This window comes from Gopherus evgoodei, chromosome 4, assembly GCF_007399415.2.
Source record: "Gopherus evgoodei ecotype Sinaloan lineage chromosome 4, rGopEvg1_v1.p, whole genome shotgun sequence".
Classification (NCBI taxonomy): Eukaryota; Metazoa; Chordata; order Testudines; family Testudinidae; genus Gopherus; species Gopherus evgoodei.
This window is the reverse complement of record NC_044325.1, coordinates 45,127,743-45,147,190: the sequence shown is the minus strand read 5'-3', so window position 1 is coordinate 45,147,190 and position 19,448 is coordinate 45,127,743. Positions and strand designations below refer to the sequence as shown.

Below are 19,448 nucleotides of genomic sequence, written 5' to 3'. Positions count from 1 at the left end.
TCAAATGTTTAAGAAGCTTCATTTAAAATTAAATTAAAATGCAGAGCCCCCCTGGACTGGTGGCCAGGACCCGGGCAGTGTGAGTGCCACTGAAAATCTATTTTTAGTTCCAGCAAGCAAACGTTTTTAGTTCCAGCAAGCAAAGTGTCCCATTGTCACACAGTGACAGCCTGGAACACCCCCAAAATCAACAGCTCATGTTTAGCTACATGCACATTAGTGTCACCATATTGATGTGGAAAGTGAAACATGCTTTCATTCTGTGTGGTTAGTTGACAGAGGAATAGCACCAGGGCTGTTCCTGTCAGGTGCCAGGAGAAACACTACAGTACTGGGGTGAACTTTCCCCCAGTGAGCAACAAAAACTAGGCTTAACTGTCTCCAGCCCCAGAGGCTGACTTACAATGTGCATTACATTGTACTACATTCCTCAGGTGCTTTTCTGCTGTGGCCCTTAAGTCCTTAACAAAATCACATATGAACAAAAAATAAGAAAAGGATTGAAAACAGACCACACAATAAAAGTTCCAGTGCTAAATGATGCACTTTGTAGTCTGAGGAGATGGGATTCAGCTGCAGCGGTTTAAAGTAGGATCTGGTCTTATCCTCCCTGCAAAAACTTTGATACACTAATCTCACTCCTTCCGCCCTTCATTTTGGGTGTGCATGGTGCAGGCTGCCATTGGGGGTTGCTTCCATCTTTTATAGCCTCTGGGCCTGTATCCTATACTAAATGTAGATGTAAATGATGGGCAAGCTAAAGAAGGCCTGGCCACATGGACAGCCTGGTGCTGTGTTGCCCCGTCATGTAAGCTCTTTAGGGCAGGGACTGTCTCCTGCTATAGGTATGTACAGCATCTAGCACAGTGGTGGCACCATTTCATTTGGGGAGCCTCTAGGCACTGCTATGCTAATACAGATTGTGTGGTGGTGAGCTGAGGATGTCATAGCATAGGGGTCGGCAATCTTTCAGAAGTGGTGTGCCAAGTCTTCATTTATTCACTCTAATGTATGGTTTCGCATGCCAATAATACATTTTAATCTTTTTAGAAGGTCTCTTTCTATAAGTCTATAATATATAACTAAACTATTGTTGTATGTAAAGTAAATAAGGTTTCAAAATATTTAAGGAGCTTCATTTAAAATTAAATTAAAATGCAGAGCCCCCCAGAGCAGTGGCCAGGACCCGGGCAGTGTGAGTGCCACTGAAAATCAGGTCATGTGTCGCCTTTGGCACATGTGCCATAGGTTGCCTACCCCTGTCCTAGATCCTACTCTCAGACATCAAACACTTAGAAACTGGTACTTTCATATTCCCAATCTATTTTAAGTGAAAAGTGCCCCACCACTAAGGTAATGGGCAGCAGTACCAAACCATGAGGTGACACATAGATGTAGCTCTAACACTGTGCTAGTTGTTTGACAAACAAGTATCAAGGTGAGGTCCATGCATCAGAGTTTACAATCTAAACTCTCCTAAAAGGTGAGGTGCTGGATTTTGGCAAAGTACCTAACAAAGCATAGAACAGAGGTTCTCAAACTATGGGGCGGGCCTCCCAAGGGAGGCAGGAGCTGTGTTGTTTTTTTTTAAAGAGCTCCGGCTGCTAGCTCTGGGTGACTAGGGTCTGATCTCATTTACTGTCCCATTCCATGGGACTACATGGTCATATGTGACTTACTGCACAAGGAAGAACTATTTCTGTTTGAATATTTCCATGGGAGGGTGTCTTGTAGTATACAAATCTACACTTGGAATAAATACATATTCCTCAATTATCAATCATATTTTGGTACTCACATTACACAGATATTGGCAAAAATAAAACAGAATATTATTGAAAAACTGAGTATTATTGGCCTAGCGGGAATCTTTCTTTGCTCTTGAATTATTGGTGCTACAGCATGCAATACTTCTAGCTAATTCTTAGGAGGAAACTGCATAGCAGTATAAGAAAAAGTCTAAACACTATATCGAATTACAAACAATAAATCACAAAAAAAAGTTCAAAGACTTTTAAATATATTTAAATCGGAATAATTAACAGTCAAATATGATTTAGTTATCCTAACAATCTGGTATATAGATTAGGAATGCACAGATGCAGAGTCTATTTGAATGTAGGAGAAACTACAATTTTGAGACTTGCATTTAAATGAGATCGATTTCTTAGTCCTATCCTACATCATCAGACTAGACCTGCTGCTAGAGCAGAGATGGGCAAACTTTTTGGCCTGAGGGCCACATTCTGGTTCCAAAACCGTATGCAGGGCTGGGTAGCAAAGACTATGCTTCCCCAAACAGCCTGTCCCCTGTGCCCATCTGCCCCTCCCTCATCCCACCCCTGACTTCTCCCCTCAGAACTCCTGACCCATCCAACTCCCCTCTCCTTGTCCCCAGACCACCCCCTCCTGGGACTCCCACCCCAACCACTACCCCGGGACCCCGCCTCCTATCCAACCCCCCCGCTCCCTGTCCCCTAACTGCCCCAACCCCTGTCCACACCCCTGCCCCCTGACAGGCCCCCCCGGGACTCTCATGCCTATCCAACCCCTCCCCTTCCCCATATCCTGACCGTCCCCGTAACCTCCATCCCATCCAATCTCTGACTGCTCCCTGGGATCCCCTGCCCCTTATCCAACCCCCCTGCTCCCTGCCCCCTTACCATGTCACTCAGAGCACCAGGACTGGCAGAAGCACTGCCCAGCTGGAGCCAGCCACACTGCTGCACAGTCTAGAGCACTGGGGGAGGCTGTTGGCTGCCTGGCAGGAGCTCACAGCCCCACCACCCAGAGTGTGGGTGACACAGCGAGCTGAGGCTGCCGGGGAGGAGGGACAGCAGGTGGAGGGGGCTAGACTCTTGGGCCAGCTCAAGTCTGGCCTGCAGGCCACAGTTTGCCCACCTCTGTGCTAGAGTACGGGTACAATGGCAGCCTCTGATGGTAGAAGCATAAGCATCAATCACCATCAAAGAAGAATGATAGATATTTCTAAACACAGTTTTAAAAATTCATTAGCCATAAGTCTATTTTTATTTTGTGTAATTACTGAGCAGCTTGAGGTAATCACAGAGGTTTTCAGTATTAGTCAATTCCAAACATTGGGAAAACATAGCAACTGTCTATTCATCAAAAAATTCATGCGACTTTTGTGCTTATGAAATACAGAAGGATTTGAGGGATGTAATCTTCCTCTGTGCTCCACTTTACCTTACAGAAAAAACCAACACGACCAGGCACTTTTCAGTGTCAGCAACTTTACTGCCCTGACAAGAAGTTAGCGCTGCCCAAAGGTAAACTCCCAAGTGTTAGTCTGAGACGGGGAGCTTTCCCAGTGGCAACGGGGTCACTGATCACACAAGACGGTTCAGGGACACACAATAACCTGCCGCAGCGGCCCGGCCCCACTCCTTCTCCTAAGGAACCTTTCCTCCCAGGGTAACCAGGCAGCGCCGCTGTCCCCGCTGCGACACCGCTCTCCTTTCAGGGGGCGTGCGCGGCTGCAGCCGCCGGAGAGCTGCTCTGCCCACGCCTGCCACTGGCTGCATCGGCCTGCACTTTATCCGTGCGTGCGGCGGGCACAGGCAGAGGGGGATCGGCAGGGGCCCGCAGGCACAGGCCGCTAGGCCCGGAGGGATCGCTCCCTGGCGCTGGCCTCGGGTCACGGCGGGGAGGGGCGGCCCCTCAAAAGGGTTTAGAGACCCGGGCGCGCCCCTCTGCGCTGCTGCCTGCCACGGGAGGCTGTTCGCAGAGGCCAGGCCTGCCCTGCGCTGCGCTGCTGGGGACGCTTCTGACCAGCGACCCGCAGCTCACCCGGCCCTGGCCCCGCCTCACGTGCCGCGCCTGCCAGCTGGCTCCAGAACCCCTCCCTGCCGGGACCCGTCTGGCTTGACAGCTCTCCCACGGCTGCAAGCTCCCCGTGCGCCTGCGCACTGAGCCGCCCCTCCCCCGCTAGCTGTTTACTGTTTGGTTTCCAGGGCGCTGTGCAGAGCACAACGCTGTCACGTTCCGCTCGCTGCCCGCAGAGACGCGACGGGGCGACGCCATGACGTAAATGCTTCCGACGCTGCCCATATATGGGAAGCTCTATCGCCTTCCTTGTCCTTCCTCCCCTTCTTTGCTGGGGGGAAGGTTCCAGAACGGAGTGGCGCACGTACGGGGCGCATGACGTGGCGCGGCTACCAGGCTGCAGCCCTGAGAATGGAACCGCCTCTGTGCTCCATGGCAAGCCGCCCTGCCCCGAGGATCTCCTCCGCAATGGGGCTTGTATGTTCCGCTGGGGGAACCCCTGCTCCCCTCCCGGCGGGCGAGCCGGCCAAGAGGGGCTGCGCCAGGAGCTTGCCTGCGGGCGGCCAGCCCCTGCGTGTCGGCAGACGGGAGAGCGCCGAGCGGCGCGTCCCTGGGCTGGTCCGGCTCGGGACTCCCGCGGCACTGCGCTCCCCTGCAGAACGCCGAGCGGTCCCCGAGGATTTATCCCTGGGCCTCGCCTTGCCGCCCCGCAGGCAGGCGTGCGCGTTGCAGAGACTGCGGAGCCATGGAGCAGGCGCTGGGGGGCCGCCGGAGTGGGTACGGGTGCAGTGGACACCGCCTAGGGTGGGGCTGTACAGCAGTTAGGCGCCTGCGGCTGGCCTGTGCCAGCGGGCTGGGGCTAAGGGGCTCTTTAATTGTGGTGTGGATGCTCGGGGGTCTATACCCAAAATTGAACAGCGCTTTAGCCTGGCGATCACTAGTTCAAGTCAGCGAGCACAGGAGTTTGTCCCGTCTCCTGGGTCAGACCTATGATTTATTCAGGCTGGGATCTTGTTCCTTTTGAAACTTTCAGGGGGCTTGTTTTTCTGTTTGTTTTAGTCATTCTTGCGGGAGGGTGAATTATATACAGTAGAACCTCAGTGTTATAAACTGACTAATCACACACCTCATTTAGAACACGAAGTCTGCTGTCAGGCAGCAGCAGAGCGCCCCCCGCCCCCCCCGGGATACAGTACCTTACTGTGTTAAACATACTAAAAAAATACAGGGAAAGTTCAAAATTTGACAAGGTAAGGAAATTGTGCCTGTGCTTGTTTCATATAAATATAGTTAAAAGCATTTTCTTCTGCTTAGTAGAGCTGTCAATCCATTAAAAAATTAATCATGATTAATCGCACTGTTAAACAAAATAGAATACAATCTATTTAAATATTTTTTGGATGTTTTCTACATTTTCAAATATATTGATTTCAGTTACAACACAATATGAAATGTATAGTGCTCGCTTATTTTTAATTACAAGTATTTGCACTGTAAAAAAGAATATTTTTCAGTTCACCTCATAGAAGTACTGTTGTGCATTCTGTTGTGAAAGTGCAACTTACAAATTAGATTTTTTTTTTTGTTGCATAAACCACTCAAAAACAAAACTGTGTAAAATTTTAGAGCCTGCAAGTCCACTCAGTCCTGCTTCTTGTTCAGCCAATTGCTCAGACAAACAAGTTTGTTTACATTTGCAGAAGATGATGCTGCCTGCTTCTTGTTTGTCAGCTGAAAGTGAGAACAGGTGTTCTCATGGCACTGTTGTACCTGGTGTTTTGAGATTGTATGTGTCAGATGCACTAAAGATTCATATGTCCCTTCATGCTTCAACTACCATTCCGGGGTACTTGTGTTCATGCTGATGACAGGTTCTGCTTGATAACAGTCCAAAGCAGTGCAGACTGACACACATTCATTTTCATTATCTGAGTCAGATGCCATCAGCAGACTTTCTTTTTTGGGGGTTTGGATTCTGTAGTTTCTGCATTAGAGTGTTGCTCTTTTAAGACATCTGAAGGCATTCTTTACACCTAGTCCCTCAGATTTTTGGAAGGCACTTCAGATTCTTAAACCTTGGGTTGAGTGCTGTAGCTATCTTTAGAAATCTCACATTGGTACTTTCTTTGTGTTTTGTGAAATCTGCAGTGAAAGTGTTCTGAAAATGAACAACGTTGCGTCATTATCTGAGACTGCTATAATGTGAAATATATGGCAGAATGCAGGTAAAACAGCAGGGGACATACAATTTTTCCCACAAGGAGTTAAGTCACAAATTTAATTAAAACATTTTTTTTAACGAGTGTCATCAGAATGGAAGCATGTCCTCTGGAATGGTGGCCGAAGCATGACTGAGTGGATTTGTAGGCCCTAAAGTTTTGCATTGTTTTGGTTTTGAGTGCAGTTATGTAATACAAAAAAAATCTACATTTGTAAGTTGCACTTTCACAACTGATTGCAGGACAGTACTTACTTGAGGTAAGTTGAAAAATACTATTTCATTTGTTTCAGTTTTACAGTGCAAGTATTTGATTTCAGTTACAACACAGAATACAATATATATGAAAATGTAGGAAAACATCCAAAATACTTAATAAATTTCAGTTGGTATTCTGTTGTTTAACACTGTGATTAAAACTACAATTAATCACAGTTAATTTTTTGGAGTTAATCACATGAGTTAACTGCGATTCATGGACAGTGCTGCTGCATAGTAAAGTTCCAAAAGTGTATTGTCAATGTTCAGTTGCAGACTTTTGAAAGACTAACCATAACATTTTGTTCAGAGTTACAAACAATCTCTATTTCCAAGGTGCTCATAACTTTGAGATTCTACTGTATTTTATAAGGAAGTAGTTCCTTGTAGCTGAGAATTTCTGGCCAAGTTCTAACTCTAAGGGTACTAGAACCATATATGCTAAACTGCCGCAACTAAGAACTGCAGCCTGGGTATTGTGCAGCTGCAGAGTTCATGCTGTATCTACCCATAGAAAGAGGGTGTGATATGAACCTAGTTTAATAAAGATGAATCTATTCCCCAATCCAAAAACACTCAGTTAGTTGTCTTGAATGTAAAAACCCCAAATCATTTTCTGCTCCTTTGTGGCAGCGTAAAGCCCCAAATGTCCCATCCCAAACCTCCAGGTTTCCCCTAGAAACTTGTACAATGCAATTATTCATCTGAAGAATAAAATTTCATGTCACTGTGAAAATTTCCACCAAAAATAAGGTGAATTTAATATAAAGGTAAATCAGGGTACTGATGATATGAATTGTCATCTAAGAGAATGAAAACCATCACTTTTCTAATTTAACTCTGCAGCATCAGAATGTGTTAGAAAGCAGAGGTCCTTTTTGCAGATTTTATTTCTAGCTTGCCACAAGGAACGTGATCATGAATCTAAACATCTCTTACTCTGTTGGATGGCTCCACTCATTCCATCTGTGGCTGCCTCATTGGTAACCTGACTTTTCTTTTTTCTGCCACAATGAAGCCTTTAGCTAAAGTGTCATCCCTGTGCTTCCTCAGCAATTCTCTTTTTGGCCCTGACGAAGAGTATATACTGATTTAAGGTGTGATCTGCTGTTTCTACACTGATCTTCCCTTCAGGTCTCTCTTGCTTATAAGGCAGAACAATACAACTTCATGGTATTATCTGCTTTATATTGATTTTCAGAGAAGCGGAGTTGATAGGAGATGCCAAAGAATTATTGCCTTTGCCATATGGTATTGCTCAGATTCTTCAGTTGCCCTATATGCCCTGTTGGATCTCTGTCAAATAGCATACCAGCCTGATTATCCAGCGATAAATGAGATGTGCAGTAGACATATCGGTGCTTATGAAGAGCTCCTCTCCTTAAACATGATGTGGTCTAGGTCAGGGTCTCATTCTTAAGAAGTGCCATTGACTTTTCATCTGCTGCCCCCTATTACTATTTATGATGTGTCTCAGCTTCCTCCTATGCTCTAGGTTTCTTCTCTTCTTTCTAGAGTGCCTGCCTTCTTTGGAATCTTTTGGTCTTGGTTAGCATGCATCAGCTCTATCATACTTGCTGCCTATGGAGTTTGGGCCAACTTCGTTAGTAGTACACCAATAGCACCGTATTTGTTCTCCATCACTGCTATGATTGGCACCTTTAGATGGACTGCTACATCCTTCTGGGCTTTCCATCAGGTGGTCATCTTGTTCCTGAGCAGTTAAGGAGCAAATTTTCTAGAATTACCAGTTGTCTTCACCACCAGTAGTGCCACTCATTCATCATTCTCTTGGGTTGTAAGCAAGTGATGTCCAAGAGGGATCTGGATATTATATCAACAGAATGTCATAGTAAAACAAAAGGATGAAATTAACTAAAGTATATGGGACCTTTTACTGTTTCCAGTTCAGATTTCAAGCTTTCTCCCCCCCCCCCCTTTCATCACTTGCTCTCAGAGAGGTGGACATCTGGTCTTCTTTTTGCTAAGAGCTCCCTGCTTTCTCCTTGTCTGACCAGCTGAGAACTCTGCTTTTATACAAACCTTTCTGAGCACAGTCTCTGGTAGCTGCCATTTGAGAGAAGCAGCTGCAGCACTAAGAGTCATTTTAATTTTCACTACAACTTATTTTTCAGCTATTAAGGACTGTTTTCCCTTTCCCTTATTTCAGGGGAAGTGTTACATTCTCACAACATAGTATTTACTTGTTTTAAGTTAGCAACATACTCAGCACTGTACAGGACAAAAATAAAGACAATGCCTGTACTGAAGAGTATAGTCTATAATATATTGGGCTACAATGTGGGGAATTTTTAAATAAAAAGTTCGATCATATTACATTTTGCAGGTACTTTGGTGTAGAAAACAGCCCTAGTCCTTCCTCCTAAGAATAGTGATGCAATGAGTGCATGTATCAAATAGGAGGAAGATGTGGGGTAAGGAAGGAGAAGCAAAAAGATCATGTGATTACACAGGTGAGGCGTGTGCCTTGGCAGATCAGTTAAGAAGAAATGTAACCTAATGATCTTGTGCTCACCTGTACCACACAGGCTACAAAGGAATCTTAATGAAGATGAGCTGACATCATTCACCACTGACTCACAATATAAGAATTGTGCACAAAGTTTGAGAAATGGATTGGGGAATGGAAGGGAATAGGGATACAATAACCAATCCTGCATTGCTAGAGACAACACTTTCAGCCTTGGGGTATGTCTATATTACGGGATAATTCCGATTTTACATAAACCGGTTTTGTAAAACAGATTGTATAAAGTCGAGTGCACGCTGCCACACTAAGCACATTAATTCGGCGGTGTGCGTCCATGTACCGAGGCTAGCGTCGATTTCCAGAGCATTGCTCTGTGGGTAGCTATCCCATAGCCATCCCATAGTTCCCGCAGTCTCCCCCGCCCCTTGGAATTCTGGGTTGAGATCCCAGTGCCTGATGGGGCAAAAAACATTGTCGTGGGTGGTTGTGGGTACAGCCTCACCCCTCCCTCTGTGAAAGCAGCAGACAACCATTTTGTGCCTTTTTTCCTGGCTGAACTGTGCAAACGCCATAGCACAGCAAGCGTGGACCCTGCTCAGATCAAGACCGCAATCATGGATGTTATAAACACCTCACGCATTCTCATGCAGTCTATGCTGAACCAGGACCTGCAAAGCCAGGCGAGGAGGAGGTGGCTATGGCAGAGTGGCGACGAGAGTGATGAGGACATGGACACAGAATTCTCTCAAACGGTGGGCCCCTGCGCTTTGAGATCCTGCTGGTAATGAGGCAGGTTCTAGCCACTGAATGCCGATTTGGGCCCGGGAAAGAAGCACAGACTGGTGGGACCGCATAGTTTTGCAGGTTTGGGATGATTCGCGGTGGCTGCGAAACTTTCGCATGTGTAAGGGCACTTTCATGGAACTTTGTGACTTGCTTTCCCTTGCCCTGAAATGCCATAATACCAAGATGAGAGCAGCCCTCGCAGTTGAGAAGCAAGTGGCAATAGCCCTCTGGAAGCTTGCAACACCAGACAGCTACCGATCAGTCGGGGATCAATTTGGAGTGGGAAAATCTACTGTGGGGCTGCTGTGATGCAAGTAGCCAAAGCAATCATTAAGCTGCTGCTTAAGGTGGTGACTCTGGGAAACATGCAGGTCATAGTGGATGGCTTTGCTGCAATGGGTTTCCCTAACTGGGGGGCGATAGATGGAACCCATATCCCTATCTTGGCACTGGAGCACCAGGGTACCCAGTATGTAAACCGCATGGGGTACTTTTCCATGGTGCTGCAAGCACTGGTGGATCACAAGGGACGTTTCACCAACATCCACATGGGGTGGCCAGGAAGGGTTCATGACGTTCGCGTCTTCAGGAACACTACTCTGTTTAAACGGCTGCAGCAAGGGAATTATGTCCCAGACCAGAAAATAACAGTTGGGGATGTTGAAATGCCTGTAGTTATCCTGGGTGACCCAGCCTACCCCTTGATGCCATGGCTCATGAAGCCATACACAGGCAGCCTGGACAGTAGTCAGGAGCTGTTCAGCTACAGGCTGAGCAAGTGCAGAATGGTGGTAGAATGTGCATTTGGCTGTTTAAAGGCGCTCTGGTGCACATTACTGACTCGCTCAGACCTCAGCCAAACCAATGTCCCCATTGTTATTGCTGCTTGCTGTGTGCTCCACAATCCCTGTGAGAGTAAGGGGGAGACCTTTATGGCAGGGTGGGAGGCTGAGGCAAATCACCTGGCTGCTGATTACACGCAGCCAGACACCAGGGCTATTAGAAGAGCACTCCACGAAGCAGTGCGCCTCAGAGAAGCTTTGAAAATGAGTTTCATCACGGGCCAGGGTACGGTGTGACTGTTGTTTGTTTCCCCTTGATTGAACCCCCCTCCTTGATTGACTCACTCCCTGTAAGCAACCCACCCTCCCTCTTCAATTACAGCTTAAGGAAAAAAAAAGTCACTATCATTTAAAAATCATGTATTCTTTATTAAAAAGTCATTATAAAAAGAGGGAGAGAACTGACAAGGTATCCCGGGTGTGGTTTGGGAGAAGGATAGGAGGGAAGGAAAAGGCCACTAAAAATATTTCAAAGTAATGACAGCCTTTCGGTTGGGCTGTCCGCGGGGGTGGAGTGGGCGAGTGCACAAAGCCTTCCCCTATGCTTTCTTACACATCTGGGTGAGGAAGATATGGAACATGGTGAGTGGTGAGGATAGTTACACAGGGGCTGCAGTGGCACTCTGTGACCCTGCTGCTGTTCCTGAAGCTCCACCAGACGTCGGAGGATATCAGTTTGATCACGCAGCAGCCCCAGTGTTGCATCCTGCCACCTCTGATCTTCCTGCTGCCACCTCTCATCTCGAGCGTCCCTCCTATCCTCACGTTGGTCCCTCCTGTCCTCACGTTCACTGGCATCTTTCCTATAATTTGATACCACGTCCTTCCACTCATTCAGATGAGCTCTTTCATTGCAGGTTACTTCCATGATTTCCGAGAACATTTTGTCTCGCATCTTTTTTTCCTCTGCCTTATCTGAGATAGCCTTTGGGATGGAGTAGGGAGGCTTGAAAAATTTGCAGCTGCATGAGGGAGGTAAAAAAGGGAGAGAAGTATTTAAAAAGATACATTTTACAGAACACTGGTTATACTCTTTCACAGTGAACAACACTATTCACCTTACATAGCACATGTGATTTCACTATAAGGTCGCATTTTGCATCAATATTGAGTGCCTGCGGCTCTGGTGCTAGAGATCTTACAGACGCAGGTCCAGGCATCAGAATTCAGCTTCCATGCGGCCATGGTAAGCCATTGTCTTTTGGCTTCTGCAGCCTTCATATACACAGTGCCCTCCTTTCCCAAATACGAAGCAAAGCCCGTTCAGTGCTGCTGCTTTCCTGTTAACATGCAGCAGCAGAAACCACCCCCCTCCATCCAATTCTCTGGGATGATAGCTTTACCCCTCACTCTACCACGTGGCTGGTATCATGGAAGATCACTGCTAATCACTCCCCTCCCCTCCCCCACCGCGTGGCTGGTAGCAGGGAAGATCCCTGCTAGCCAAACGCGAAAAAGCTCAGCACCATTACCCCCCTCCCTTCCCCCTGCTTGGCTACCTGCAAGGAAGGATTTCTTTTAAGCAACAGGCCAGTAGGAATGGCCATCTCTGTCCCCTTAATTAAATTCCTGAATTTCAACCAGGTTACCATGAACGATATCACTCTCCTGAGGATAACACAGCGAGATAAAGAACGGACATTGCTTGAATGCCAGCAATCACCGGGACCATACGCAGCTAGGCTTTGTCATGCAATGATACCGGATTACTTGCTACATGCATGGCGTGGTCAAGTGTCCTACCAGGGTGGACGGAATAAGGCTGCCTTGCCCAGAAACCTGCAAAGGCTTTTGGAGTACCTCCAGGAGAGCTTCATGGAGATGTCCCTGGAGGATTTCCGCTGCATCCCCAGACATATTAACAAACTTTTCCAGTAACTGTACTTGCCGCGAATGCATCCCAAGTCCTCAGGGCAAATCAATCATTAAAAAAAGCTTGCTTTTAAACCATGTTTTATGTTTACAAAGGTACACTCACCAGAGGTTGATTCCATGGCTTCATTGTCTGGGCCACTGGCTTGGGAGGGCTGAGAGGGTAATTCCGTCTGGGTGAGAGAAAGCTCCTGGCTGTTGGGGAGAACGGAGTGCTGTGTGCTCTCTGCAAGCTCGTCCTCCTCTTCCTCCTCCTCGTCTTCCCCGTCCGCAGAATCCTCAACCATGGTTGAGTTTACCACCCCCACCTCGGAATCCATGGACAGGGGTGGGGTAGTGGTGGCGGACCCCCCCCCTAGAATTGCATGCAGCTCAGCGTAAAAGCGGCATGTTTTCGGCCCTGCCCCGGACCTTCTGTTTGCTTCTTTGGTTTTCTGGTAGGCTTGTCTAAGCTCCTTAACTTTCACTCTGCACTGCACTGAGTCCCTGGTGTGGCCTTTCTCCATCATAGCCTTGGAAATTTTTTCAAATGTTTTTTCATTTCATCTTTTGGAACGGAGTTCTGTTAGCACAGAATCCTCTCCCCATATAGCGATCAAATCCAGTACCTCCCATGCAGTCCATGCTGGAGCTCTTTTTCCATTCTCAGGAGACTGCATTGTTACCTGTGCTAATGAGCTCTGCGTGGTCACCTGTGCTGGTGAGCTCTCCACGCTGGCCAAACAGGAAATGAAATTCAAAAGTTCGCCGGGCTTTTCCTGTCTGCCTGGCCAGTGCCTCCAAGTTCAGATTGCTGTCCAGAGCGGTCACAATGGTGCACTGTGGGATACCACCCGGAGGCCAATACCATCGATTTGCGGCCACACTAACCCTAATCCGATATGGTAATACCAATTTCAGCGCTACTCCTCTCGTCGGGGAGGAGTACAGAAACCAGTTTAAAGAGCCCTTTATATTGATATAAAGGGCCTTGTTGTGTGGACGGGTGCAGCGTTAAATTGGTTTAACACTGCTAAAATCAGTATAAATGCGTAGTGTAGATCAGGCCTTAGACTGTCACAAAGTTGCAGCCCAGCACAACCACTCAGTCAGTCAAAACCCAAGAAAACTTTCTGATCTACCTTCCTCCCGTGTCACCAGATTCTATGTTCTGCCATCCTCCCAGTCTACATTCTCACTTGTTGCTGTAACCCCTGACATTCCCTGTTGCTAGAGGCCTGAACTGTCACATGCATGTGACAACAATTAACAGCTAATTTTAGTCCCTTGTGGCACGTGGTTGCACAAGGAGATCCTTTGTAGCCTTCAATTTTGTCATAAATATAGTGTAATTACTGGTTAGTTTGATTACAAATAGTGCCCTTTAAGCAATCTTGCATGTCCTCAGAAATATGGTGACAATCAACTCTGACTATTAACAGCTTTGTATTTGCTTTTTAAAACCATATCATGCATTGAAATAATCACATGAATTTAAAATAAGTACTCTGCCCTTTTCTCATGCTTTCTATTTGAGACTGAGTCCTTCACAGACATTAGTGAATTAAGCGTCTGTTCTGTTCTATACAGGTTCTTACACTGAGTTCTTCACCATAGCATCTGAGCACCCTGTGACAAGACATCTTGAAGGCATCTGTGCTCCAACCTCTGGCATCTCATTGACTACATTATCCTCAGGAGAAGAGACAGACAGGATGTTTGAGTGACAAAGGCCATGAGAAGTGCAGAATGCTGGGCTGATCACAGGGTTATAGTCTCCAAGCTGAATATCCAGCTACATCCTAGTAGGCAACCACAAGGTAAAAAGGCATCCAAAAATCTTAATGTCTCCTCCAAACTGAAACAGGAGAATGTGAAACAGGCTTTCCTTGAACTGCGCAGCCAACTTGTTACAATTGATGCAAACTCTAATAACAACGAAAATTGGGCATCCTTTAGAGATTCTGTGTACTTGGCTGCATCCAATACCTTTGATTCCATCACATGTAAACATCAAGCTTGGCTTGATAAAAATGATACTGACGTAGTGAGACTGTTGAATGAGAAACATTTGGCTCCGTAAGGCCTATTTAGGAGATACAGTTCAACATCTAAGAAAGTAGCCTAACAACATCAAGAGGACTGTCCAACGTAAACTTAGAGAGATCTAAAACTCATTCTGAGCAACAAGGCAGATGAGATTCAATCCTACACAGACAGGAATGACATGAAATACTTCTGTGGTGCTCTGAGGACAATCTATAGGCCATGGTCATCGGGAACATCTCCAATACTGAAAGCTGATGGCACCACACTACTCACTGGTAAAGAAAAGATACTGCAAAGGTGGGCAGAACACTTTAAACACATCCTCAATAAAGAATAATCTGTTAGTGAGGAGGCAATTGATTGACTGCCCCAGATCAGTATCAACATCTCTTGCTCATCTCCCAATGCCGATTGAAACTGTGAAAGTGATTGAGCAGATGCTGTACCAGCAGAAGTCTAAAAGGCCAGAGGCTTACACGTGACTCTGAAATTGACTGATTTTTTCCAATCAATGTAACACAAAGAACTTTATCCCAGGAGTACAAGGATGCATCCATCATCCACTTGTAGGATTGTCAGTTGTCTTTCTGTTTATACAACTACTATTGGGGCATCTCACTGTAAGTAGCCAGCAAAATTCTCATCAGAATTCTGCTGAATTGCCTTGTGCAATGCATTGAACAAGCGCTCCTGCCTGAAAGTCAGCATGGCTTCAGGAAAGGATGCAGGACTATAGATACGGTATTTTTAGCTTGTCAACTTCAGGAGAGATGCCAGGAACAGAACTCCAACCTGTATGACTTTCATTGACCTGACAAAAGCATTTGATACAGTCAGTTGGGAGGGCCTTGGGAAGATCATGGCAAAACTTGATTGCCCAGAGAAATTCATTGCAATGGTTCAGCAATTCCATGATGGCATTCTCTCTCGCATTGTGGACGACGGTGAGTCATCTGAACCATTCCCAGTCATCAGTGCAGTCAAGTAGGGCTGCATGTTGGCCTCAGCTGTTTTCAGTATGATGCTTTCTACCATGCTTACAGATGGCTTTCATGACTGTGACACTAGGATTGGCATCAGATACCAGACTAATGGCAAGCTATTCACTTTGAGGAGACTAGAGGCAAAGACAAATGTAGAGGAAGTGACTGTTCGTGATCTTCTGTTTGCTGATGACTGTTTCCTGAATGCCAAATCTGAGTCCGACCTGCAGTGGAGTATGGACGATTTCTCTTCAGCTTGTGACAACTTTGGTCTCACAATTATCAGGAAGCCAGAAGTGATGTATTGGCCTGTACCAGGAAAGCCTTATGTAGAGCCTACTATCAAGGTGACTGGCCAAACCCTTCAGACAGTGGACAAGTTCACCTATCTCAGCAGTACACTATCATGTGCAGTTCACAACGATGAAACCAATGCCAGAATTGCCAGAGCAAGTGTGACCTTTGGCAGACTATGTGCAATTGTGTGGGAGCGTAGAGGCAATAGTCAACAAACAAATCTGAAAGTCTACAAAGACCTTGCATTGCCAACTCTGATGTAAAACCTGGATGGTGTACAGATGCCAGTCTGTGAAGCTGAATCACTTTCACATGGTCTGTTTGAAGAAACTGAGGATAAGACAGCGAGACAAAGCTCTAGATACGGAGGTTCTCCTGCGGACAGGCATTCCAAGTATCCATACTCTGATGAAATCACAGATGAGATGGTGAGATCATGTCACCAGAATGTCAGATAAGTGACTGCCAAAGATCTTTTACAGCAAGCTAAAGGAGGGAAATCGCTTTCAGGGAGGCAAAAAGAAACATTTCAGGGACTCCCTCAGGCTATCCTTGGAGCATTTCAACATTGACCCAGAGCTTTGGGAAGATCTCGCTCATGATTGTTCTACCTGACAAAGCCTCATCTGTACTGGAGCTAGTCTGTGAGTGGAGGAGACCAGCTGAGGCAGAGCAGAAGCGCAAGCAGTATAAATCTCACAGCAGCAGCATGTCACTATTAATCAAGTGACCCGTAGCGGCATCTCTTGTTAGTTCAAAGCTCAAATTGGCCTGATCAGCCACTCGCATGTTCACAGAAACCAAACCAACCAGTGATGTCATGGTCATAGTCAAACTCGAAGGACAAACAGTCTGAGCACCTTTCAGTAGTGCATTAATCAGTAGTTCTCAAACTTTTATTAAGGGGGTCTACCCACTTCTTTTTTTTTTCTTTGCAACACACCTAGGGTCCAAATTCATGGAATTCCTGAGAAGGGTGGCTGGGCCAAATTTGAGTGATCGCCGTTGTACCCTGGCATATGGGGCTGCAGGGCCACTCAGGTTTGGCCCAGTTGCCCTCTGATGCTGCCAACGTGTGCCAAGTCACAATACACAGTGGCATATTGGCCAATGGAGTTCATGCCCAGGGGCCCCAGAGAAATGGGTTCCCCAACAGACATCCATTGCGGGGAACGAAAGCCTGAAGCCCTGGCAGAAGAGCTGGGTAACCCTGGCTGCAGCCCTGGGACTGGAGGAGTTCTTTCTCCCTGCCACAGCCTCAGGGCTGTGGGAGCTCTCAGTCCCAGCTGTGGTGCTGGGGCATGGTGTGTGTGTTGGGGGGGGGACAGAGCTTCTCTGGTCTTGGGGCTGTAGGGGTGGGGAGAAAGGAGCAAACCGGTTGCAGTGCTGCAGTGGGTAGGGTGGGGTGGAATGGAGTGGGACTGTGGATGGAACGGGTGGGGCTGTAGGGGAAGGGGTGGAAAAGGGTGAGGCTACGGGTGGGGCCATAGGTGAAAGGGGTGGAACGTGGGTGGAATCGCAGGCGGAAGGGGTGGAGAGGCCCCCCCACTTGCTCTAGCCCATGCCCCCCTGAAACCTTAATCCATCTCTGGCAACGCTTGGAGCAGGAAGCTGGCCTGGCCCCATATGCCAGGAGCCACTGCTGTAGCATGAGTGCAGGGCAGGCTTGCTCTCCTGCCAACCCATTCCCCACACTAGTCCCAGAGCCCACCATTTAGGAAACACTGTGTTAAGTGACCTGATTAACATCAGTTATGTGGTTTGTTCTTTCATCCTCTGCCCAGGGTGTGCAGTGGAGTGTTGTTTCATTAGGGTTGTTTTTTTAAAATAAATGTTGCAACATGTTTGTTAGAGAAGGCAGGTCAAAGACATGCTTTGCATGTCAAGCAGAAGGTGATGAGGTCTGTGATGGTCCTTACTTTCTGTGGGAGTTCATTACAGTCTTGGCCTGGCCTCTGTCAAAGCTGCCTCCTGCACAGACAAGCTTCACCCTTATTGTAGAGAGTTCCATTGTGTCAGAGGAGTGGAGTTGTTGGCCATGGTTTTCATCTCAGAACTTTAGGAGCATCTTTTAGATATGCTGGCCCTAGGCCACTGAGCACCTTAAAGATAAGCACCAACACCTTGTACTTGACTTGATAGGCCTCCCTACAGCCCTGTGAAGTAGATGAAGATTCTGATCCCATTCTAACGGGACACCAAGGTACAGAGAGGGGAAATGACTGTCTAAGGTCATATAATAACCCTGTGGCAGAGCTGGGAATAGAACTTAGTAAGTCTGACTCCTAGTTCCTCATTCTAATGTTTAGGACCTGCTCCCTGAGATCAATGTGCTGTCATGTGCGTAAAAGCAGTTTCAGAGTAAATTGAGGGGGATAAACAGTGCATTAGTAAAATATGTAGGTTGTGGTAACTAAGGGCTTTCAGATATTTGTGCACTATGGTGTACCCTGACTTTGAAAACAAGTGCTGTGGACACTCCAAACACTAGCCTCTCTAGGCTCAAGCCCTAGTTGGGTTTCCAACATACACACATCTTTTAATTGAGGAATCTTTATCTTTTTAAGCAGGCACTTATCTCCTTGATATACAAGTGCTGTTTCTTTAGCTACTTCCTAATAATCTTTACTAGAACTGGCAGGGAGAAAAGTGTAGAAATACCCTAGGTACAAGTCTTAGTGGTTTAGTTAGAAAAAGCCCAGGCCCCTAGGAGAGCAGTCTAGCAAGAAGGCACAAAGGTATCTTTGCTTTCCAGAGTTCATCAGACACCCAGTATGCCCCCTGAGTCTAAACCTCTTGGGCAAGAAGGCAATTTTAGTCTCTCAGACTCACAAGGCTGGGCTTCCTGCCACCTCTTAAAGGTTGCTAACTCTTACGATTTTATCACAAGTCTTATGATATTTGGTATTTTTCTTAAAGCTCCATTTCCTGGATTCATGTGACTCAATTTTATTTTTTTGTAAAGTAAGTTTTTTAGCCCACAGGATTATGGGGAAAAACAGGGAATGTGACCAGAAGGCAAATAATATTACTTACAGTTTATTTTAATTTTGTGATTTTTCTTTTTTAAGCTGATCATGATTTGCGGTAGGGGTTGTCATGATTTTTGAATGCATGGTACTGGCAGTACTGCCTCTGGTGTTGTGGGTGTCACTTGGTGGTCAGTGTGGGAGCCTTTGTGTGTTGGAGACATGGATCATCATTGCTGCTCTGGGTAGCAGACTATTTCTGTCTCCTTGCCCAGTGTGTGTTTGTTTCTCCTGCTATCACTTTATTTCCTGCTCTCTCTCATTTACTGATTGCTCAGCTTCCCACCCAACTGTTACAGCTAGTCTTTCCCCAGCACTAACCAGCATTATCTGACTGCTTGTACTGCCTTCTTTCGGGTGTGCTTCCCTTTTCTCAGTCTTGCTCTGAGACAGCTACTGGCTACTTTCCCCAGCTCTTCAGGGTTGCTTCTGACGCCAGTGCTTCTGTGCTATCCTGTGGCCACGCATCAGGCCCTGCTACCTCAAATTTTTTTATGTGCCACATCCTGTCTGCTGCTCAGTGCCTTCTGTCAAGATCCACTGATAACAATGGATCTTGCAGTGCCCTTTATTGGCCAGCTGCTGGTTTAGGGCCCTACCTTGCTCTCTTGGTAGGGCAGCCAAGTATAATGCACATTTCACAGCCTCATTGTGTCCCTGCTGCTCCATAGGAATGTCACTCAGAAGAGACACAATGTGGGCAAGGGCATGTCTTTTATTGGACCAACGTCTGTTGGTGAGATAAATGAGTCCGAGCTACACAGCTCTTCTACAGCTCCCACCTGATCAGCAATTCCTCTTGTTCACTAGAGGCATTGCTGCCTCCTCTGTGACTACTCCCTGCTTCCCCTGAGGGCT

General features: G+C 46.7%; 1 long non-coding RNA gene across 1 annotated transcript; it reads left to right on the top strand.

The window, feature by feature from the left end:
- Positions 1–4,105: 4,105 nt before the first annotated feature.
- On the top strand, positions 4,106–18,494 carry LOC115649930. The gene is made up of 2 exons (XR_003999969.1): positions 4,106–5,036; positions 13,823–18,494. It is a non-coding gene; the product is annotated as an uncharacterized LOC115649930 (long non-coding RNA).
- The last annotated feature ends 954 nt before the right edge of the window (positions 18,495–19,448 follow it).